Raw genomic sequence first — 8659 nt, forward strand, 5'->3', positions numbered from 1 at the left:
ATTCTGCCACTTTGCTGAATTGGTCAACTATGTCCAGTAGTTTTCCTGCTGAGTCTTTAGGGTTTTCTAAGATTACTATCATATCATCTGCATAGAGAGATAATTTTAAATCCTCTTTGCCAATTTGTACACCTCTTATTTCCTTCTCTTGTCTTATTGCTATTGTTAAAACTTCCAATACAGTATTGAATAGGAGAGATGATAGAGATGTATTGAATAGGAGAGATGATAGAGATGACAGTAGGCATCCTTGTTGTAAGGTAAAATGGGCATGAAGAACCAAATGAAGTGAAACAAAGGCTCAGCAAAGGTGATGGGGGTCCCTGAGGCCAGGCATCATCAATCTGCATCCACGAGACACAGGGGTTCCAGTGGTGGGACTATCTCATAGGTGAATGGTAACTCATTGTAACTGCACACAGCGGTTGATTGAGCCACAGTAGGGCAGTCACTTCACCAGTTCCTGGTTTCGTGCAGGCTGGGCATGACTTAGTTGGTAGTCATGCCTGCCGACACATCCTAGCATAATGGCTGTTCAGGCAACACTTGAAGCAGGCTCCGAGTAGGATGGTGTTGCACCCTGGACCCTTCTTACCCTTGTGCCAGCCTGAGGGCTGCCACAATAGATTAGGTTTGGAGTGTCACTTTCTGGTGCATGCAAGCCTGTTTGGCCACTTTGGCCCTGTCCTCCCTAGAATTAAAAACTCTAAAAGCCGTTTTAACCAAATCGTTTATTGCTGTTGGAGGGCCATTTTCAATCTTTTTTCGTTTCTTTCTAATGTCTGGAGCTGAATAGGGGATAAAATGAGTAGCTAGAACTGTGGAACCTGGAGCAGTGGAGGGATCTAAGTGGGTATATTGCATTAAGATTTCAGTTAATCCATTTATAAAAGCAGCTGGGTTCTTGTCAAGGCCCTGTGTGATTTCCTGGAATTTGTTATAATTAATAACTTTCTGGGCAGTGCATTACATGCCTGCTAAGAGACACTGGACAATGTGGTTTCACTGGCATATACCATCTTGGATTGTTGATAATTCCAGTGAGACTCAATATCTGGGATGGCAATGTCACTTACTGGCACTGTTTCATTAGTGACATGTACTTGATCTGTGTGTGCACAAGCAGCTATTGCAATGCAGTCTTTCTCATCAGGAGTAAGAGTGAAAGTTATAATGACACGGAGGTTATGCTAAGTTAGATTATAAACTTGAATTGTTGTTATGTGCCATTGAGTCGTTTGTGACTCATAGCGACCCTATGTACAAGAGCCCTAAACGCCGTTCTATACTGTGCCAACCTCGCTGTCTCAAACACATTCATTCCCACCACTCCACTCACAGAATCGATCCATCTCATCGAGGGTGTTCCTCTCCTGTGCCGTCCCTCCACTCTCCCAAACATGATGTCCCTCTCCAAGGACCAGTCCCTCCTTGCAACATGCTCAAAGTATGGCAGATGAAGCTTCAGAATCCTTGACTCCAGGGAGCATTCTGGCTTCACCCTCTCCAGGGCAAACCTGTTTGTTCTCCTAGCAGTCCATGGTATATTCAACACATTTCCAGCACCACAACTCAAAGGCATCAATTCTCTTTCTATCATCCCTATTCACTGTCCAACTCTCCGATGCATAGCACATAATTGCAAAGACTATATAGCCTGGATCAGGCGCACCTTAGTCTCCAGCCTGACATCGTTCTCAGTAGTCTTGAGAGGTCGGTCACAGCTCACTTTCCCAGTGCAATTCATCTCCTGATTTCCTGGTTGCTGTTACCGAGATTGTTGACTGTGGAACCAGGTAAACAAAAACTGTTAACTATCTCAGTCTCTTCACCATCCATGCTGATGCTGCCAATTGACCCAGTGGTGAGAACCTTTTTTTTCTTGATATTGAGCTTCAATCCATATTGAAGACTGCAGTCCTTGACCTTCTGCAGCAAGCACTTCAGGTCCTCTTCAGTTTCAGCGAGCAGGGTTGTATCATCTGCAAAACTTGAATTAGATAGCTAAATTCTTTGTGATATTGAGTGGGGCTTGCAGAAAAGGATCTGAGGCATTTTTCAATAGCGGAGAGATGAGCTAAGGGAAAAGGAACATGAACTCTGACCAGGCCTTCAGCCCCAGATACCTCACGCAAAGGACAAAGGAGATCAGTAGTAGTAGTGACAGGTGAAGGGAGGCTGGGGTAGAAGTGCTGGAGCTATGAGGAAGGACATCATGAGAGTGGGTATGGGAACTAACAGGAGAGCTAACAAGAGATGGAGAGGATAATGCTGCTGAGAAAGTAACTTCTGGCTGGGGATAGGGAGGCAGTGGTGAGTGAGAAGGGAGAGCTGGAGAAACAGGGGAGGATCTAGGTGGGGAACCCAAGTCTTCATGCAGGTCAAAAGAGGAGGACGAGGAGCAGGGAGAGGGAGCTGAAGGAAGTTCAGGGGAGGGTGCAAAAGGAAGGTTTTTTCAGGCTAGCAGGACTTGGGCAGTGGAACAGCTCGAACACAGTTCTGGTTGAGAGCGAAGGAGCCAAAAAGCCTGAACATAGGGTATCTCTGAGCCCTTGCTGAGACAGTAACAATAACTGCACGATGCTGTAAGTAATGTATAGTCAAAGGAGCTGTCTGTGGGCCAATGAAACCCATCATCTAGTTGGTATTGAGGCCAAGAAACAGAAGAAGACAAGAGGCTTTTTCCAAATGTTTAAATGGTTCTGAACATTAGGCCAATGGGAAAATAAGCACCCAAATGGTGTCTTGGGGTCAAATTTAGAGGATGGCATACCCATTTCCATCTCATCCTGAGGCACAGGAAGGCCGGTGTCCCTCCATCATGTGAACAGCCTCTGAAACATTGGTCTTCATATTTTAGATTGTGGTTTCTTGTTTTTTTCTAGAACATCTAATGCCTCATTTACTTTATCTGCATTGTTTTTTGTTTAGGCATTTGTTTTATTTTGTTTTTTTCTCCTCCTGGGTTTTGTTTGTGGTTTCCTGTAATTCTTCAAATTTGTCTTTCACCCATTGAAAATATTCAATCATTGTTCTTTTAAATTCTATGTCAGAAAGTTTCATCAGACTTTCTGGTTTCATGAAATCCATTGGTACTGTGTCACTTTTGGGGGGTAACATCTTGCTCTTGGCTTGTGTAAGGGATTAGGTAGACTGCTTCTTATGTGACCTTGCTGTGGTAGAGTTTTTCATGTCTTAAGCAAAAGTAGGTTCCTGATATGAAGTCACCACTCCAGAAGACGGTGGGCAGCTATCCTGCCTGGTTTCTCTCAGTTTAATAGAGAAAAGGTCTGTGGAAGCAGCTGCCCATATAAGACAACTGCCACAACTAGGGTAGCCCAAGGAGCTCTGGGCTAAAGGCAGTTGATGGACTAGATGTGAAGAAATGCAAGGTGAGCACAGATACCTGATTGGAAAACCAGGAAGCCTTGGTTTTCCCTTCAAGAAGGATTTCCAGCTGTCTCTTTCCCTTCTGATTTAGCTTAAGGGTTCCCACATGATCCAGCCAAACAGCAGTGACACACACACACACACACTCAAAGCACCTCACTCAAGTTCCAGCATTGCTCCTGGTAAGCATTGGGAGTGGTGTTCTGGGTGTGGGCTGGTGACAGCAGGACTGGAGTTCCAGGCTCACATTCATTCATATTCCAGCTTTCCTTCTTGCCCCAGCACATCCCTCCCCTGTGTCTCACTCCCTGTTGTGTGTGTCAGCAGCTCCCCAGTGCATGTTTAGTATCAGCAAGCAACCTAGAATCAGCAAGCAGCTCCCTGGTGCCTGAACAGCATCAGTGAGCAGCTCCCCATGCATGTGTGGCATCAAAAAAGCAGCTCCCCAGCATGTGCTGACAGTTGTTTTTTACTTCTCTCACTCAAACTCCAACTGTCTGGCTCACTGGTTCTGTCTCACTGTTGTTCCATCTCACTGCCATTCTGTCTCACTGCCATAAAAATTATACTCTTGACAGAGCCGGCTGTGGGAGACCTAAACCAGTCAGGGGACCCCAAGAGAGTATTATGGCTGTGGGCTGGTTATTCCCGAGTGTCTGGAAAACTGCTGGATTTTAGACCTGGGTAGTGGAAGTGGCAGAGATTGCTATGCACTTAGTCAGCTGTAACCAACCTGATTACACTGCCAACCTGATTACAGAGAGAAGGGACACGTCACTGGCATAGACATGACAGAAAGTCAGGTAGAAGTGGCAAAAAAACACATTGTCTATCACATGGAAAAGTATGGCTTCCAGGCACCTAATGTGACTTTTATTCATGGCTACATAGAGAAGCTTGGAGAGGCTGGAATCAAGAATGAGAGTTACGATATTGTCATATCAAATTGTGTTATTAATCTTGTGCCTGATAAGCAAAGAGTGCTGCAGGAGGCTTATCGAGTGCTAAAGCATGGTGGAGAGCTTTATTTCAGTGATGTCTATGCCAGCTTTGAACTGCCAGAAGAAATCAGGACACACAAAGTTTTATGGGGTGAATGCCTTGGTGGTGCTTTGTACTGGAAGGATCTTGCCATTCTTGCTCAAAAAATTGGGTTCTGCCCTCCACGTTTGGTCACTGCCAACCTGATTACAATTGAAAACAAGGAACTGGAAAGAGTTCTTGGGGACTGTCATTTTGTTTCTGCAACATATCGCCTCTTCAAACTCCCTAAGACAGGACCAGCGGAAAGATGTCAGGTTATTTACAAAGGAGGAATCACGGGACATGAAAAACAACTAATATTTGATGCAAATTTCACATTTAAGGAAGGTGATACTGTTGACAATTCACGATTTGCGCCAGCTTTCCTGATCAGAACAATTGGAGAGGGCCTGCCACCATCTGGAAATTGTTCTGCTTTCAAATCTAAGAATATCATCACAGATCCATTCCAGCTTGCAGAAGAGCCTAATAATACCCAGTCCAGATGTTCCCCTGGTAATGCTGGAGGCTGCTGTGCTACAATGAAAACCTGCTAAGTCTACATCTGCCTGGAAGACAGAACCAGTAGTGGGCCAGACACGGAACAATGAGTTTGAGTTACATATGCTTTTTACCCTTGCCATCTCCAAAATAGAAACCACAGGAAATAATATATACTTAGAAAACACCATATTCTTGATAATGTTAAGGTCAGATTAATTGTTTAGAGGATATTAGGTATATATATATATATTCACACACAAATAAAAACAAGCCATGCTGAAAAAAAAATTATACTCTTAAATCTTTATGTCTTCCTTGCTTAATGTTTTTCTTTGTTGCCTTTTCTTTTACTAACAACCACAATGTTTCTATACCTCCTATGCAAGATCTACCCTACTCCTTGAAGTTATTTTGTTTCATTCTAATATTTTTCTTTCTGAAATCTTAAACCATTTTTAATGAGCTGCACAATAGCTTCCTCTGTAGTTCTCTAAGAAGGTCACACATAACATTCAATGAATACTTCATTGATTCTTTATTCATAGTTTTAGCCCACAATTTTGTGTCAGTTATGTACCATTTTTAAAAAGATAGGAAGAGAAAAAAGAGAGAGAATTACATACATCTGACTTCTTCTTGGCAGTCTATTGTGTATGTCACACAATGCATCTCAGCTGATAGATAGTACCGTTGCAGGAATGGATATACCCACTCTTAGGTGCCTAAATTTATCCAGAAAAATCTTTCAATGTCATCCTCATTTTTAAGGAAGTTAGTATTTTCTTATCCATACTTTGGTTTGAAGAGGTCCAGAGCTGTTTCACAAGGACTGTCCACCAGCCTTTAACTCTAGCTTCTTCTTTCCAGTGTTTTCTTCCTCTCTCACAGTAGGGAAAGTTTGATAGTTGGTTGTTATTTTTCCTTTTCTCTAGAGTAAGAATTAAGACTGATGAGGACAGAGTGGAACTCACATATCATGTATTCTTAGTGATTTATACTTGGACCAGAGTTTTGAACTTAGAAAACAAGCAAACATGGGAAGTTCTACTGTAATGACTTTGCTCTTGAAGCAATGGTGACCTCGTTTCCAGTAGCTCTTTTGGAAAAGAATTATTGGAACAAAATAATGGAAGAGAATCGCAAGTTTAATATGTCAAATTATCCTCCATTTACAGATTATAGCCATTCAGCCCAGTGTCAAAGACAGTCTAATAAAAGTTGAACCTACTACCACCTACTGCCAGTAAGTCAGTGCTGACTCACAATGACTCTCTAGGACTAAGCAGGGCTGTCCCAAAGAATTTCTAGGACAGAAGCATCTTTATTCAATAGAGTGGTTAGTTAGTTCAAGTCATCAGCCTTCAGGCTACAGCCAAGCCCCTTAACCATGACATCACCAGGGCCCCTTAAAACTTAGTGAGGGAGAATTAAAGTATCATTTTTTTACAAACAAAATTTTGTAATAAACATTTTTTTTAGTTTCAAAAAAATAAGCTTACTGATTCCTTCATCTTTCTCTTATCTTTAGAATAGGCAATAACACACCCTTATCAAGTTGGATTGGTTTGGTTTTGCTTTATTCTGTGAAAATCCATGAGCAATTTTTAACTGTACCAAAAAGAGTTGACTGACATGGAACCATGTTAGGAAAAAGCAATGATCAAGAGCCAATAGTAATGAAGGAAGAAAATGAAGCTGCACCGAACACCTTGGAAAAAAAACAAGGCCCCAGAAATTGAGAGGAATAACAATTGACGTGCTCACCAGCCTGTGCCAAGAAATCTGGAAAACAGCTATCTGTCAACAGTCAGTAAGAGATCCATATTTGTTCCAATTCCCAATAAAGGTGATCCAACAGAATATGGTGATTATCAAATAATATCATTAATATCATGCAAGCAAAATATCACTGAATATTATTTTTAAACCACTAGAACAGTGGTTTAAATCAACAGAGAACTAACTACCAAACATTCCAGCTGGATTTACAAGAGGCTGTGGCATCAGGACAAATCAATCCTGATGTCAAATGGATCTTGGTTGAAAGCATAACGTACCAGAAGGATGTCTATGTGTATTTTGTTCACTATATAAAAAAAAATTGACAGTGTGGATCACAACAAATTATGGTTAACGTTGAGAAGAAAGGGAATCCCAGAATACTTAATTTTGTTCATGAGAAACAGATCAAGGGAGCACTGCCTGGTTTAAAATCAAGAAAGGTGTGTATCAGGGTTACATCCTTTTTCTATACCTATTCAGTCTGTACGCTGAACAAATAATTAAGAAACTGCACTATATGAAGTAGAAAATGACACCAAGACTGGAAGAAGATACATAAACAATCGGTGTTATACAGATGACGCAACTTTGCTTGCTGAAAATGAAGAGAACTTAGTAAACTAATTCAGTCTCATAAATACTGTATAAGACCATTATTGCAGAGGAAGTATGGATTCAGGGGGAGAGGAAGGCTTAATCATAGTGTCACACAATTTGATTGGTGGGGTGGAAGGGCAAGATTCAGTGTGAAAAACAATGCATACAAACTTTATGAACATTGTAAGTAAATGAGTATAATTTTTTTAATTTAAGAAAATTAAGTTTAAACCAAGTTAATTACTAAAAAGCAATTGTTTGCTCTCAGCAAAAGGAATATTTTGCCCTTAATAGTCTGTAAAAGAAATGTTCTCTTTGTATTTAAAAAAAAAAAAAAGAAGACTACACACACCTGATAAAGAATATATTTGCAAGTATTACTCCCCAGAGAATTAGAAGAGAAAGTTAATATCTTCTTGCTAAATTCTTTACCACTATATAATATGAATGAAGTATAAATAACCCAAAGGTTTGTATTTTCTATGTAAGATGAGCTGGAAGAAAATAAGTTTAGCTACTGAAATTTAATCATGAAGATTTTTATTAAGAATTGGTTAAAATTATGTTCTTCCAATAATTGCTTAATTTTTATTACTAACTTCTACTGTGTGCTACAAAAGAAATTTATTACAGTCATTGTATCCTTGTTAATCTCCTTAAAATTAAATATTACATTGTTTGTTCATTTTATTATTCAGTTATTGCTTTTCCAATAAACAATGATTTTTATCCTAAGATTGAAATCAATAGTTAAATAATATACATACATTTATTATCAGCTAAAACCATCAGGACATAGCACACCACTTACTAAAATGCAGATTAAGGTTATTCTTGATTGTCAGTGATGTATAGTATTCCACTGTGTGAATATGTCAGTTTTTCTATCCATTCATTTGTTAACAGGCACTTAGATTGCTTCCATCTCTTTGCTATTGTGAATAATGCGGTAATAAACATGGGTGTGCATGCTAAGTGAAATATCTCAGTCACAAAAGGACAAATACTGCACAACACCACTGTTATAAAATAGGACTGATGTGGGAGTTGGAAAGAAACTGAAAATAAAAAGGGATAATGCACATTTAAAAAATTCTCCAGCAGGGTAAAAAGGGAAGCCACCAACTGGGAAAAAGTATTTGGTAATGACATGTCAGATAAGGAACTTATATCTAGAATTTATAAAATACTTGAGTACCACAACAAGATAAAGGCAAATAATCCAATTGAAAAATGGGCACAGGATATGAACAGACACTTCACCAAAGAAGACATTCAGGTGGCCAACAAGCACATGAAAAAATGTTCAAAATCCCTAGCTCTAAGAGAGATGCAAATCAAAACAACTATGAGATATCATCTC

The 8659-nt window shown here is 40.1% G+C and overlaps 1 pseudogene; it reads left to right on the forward strand.

Moving 5' to 3' along the window:
* Positions 1-2093: 2093 nt before the first annotated feature.
* Positions 2094-4970, forward strand: LOC102851120 (annotated as a pseudogene).
* The last annotated feature ends 3689 nt before the right edge of the window (positions 4971-8659 follow it).

This window comes from Elephantulus edwardii, unplaced genomic scaffold (genome assembly GCF_000299155.1).
Source record: "Elephantulus edwardii isolate Elephantulus edwardi_28Jun2011 unplaced genomic scaffold, EleEdw1.0 scaffold00360, whole genome shotgun sequence".
In the NCBI taxonomy this organism is placed as follows: Eukaryota; Metazoa; Chordata; class Mammalia; order Macroscelidea; family Macroscelididae; genus Elephantulus; species Elephantulus edwardii.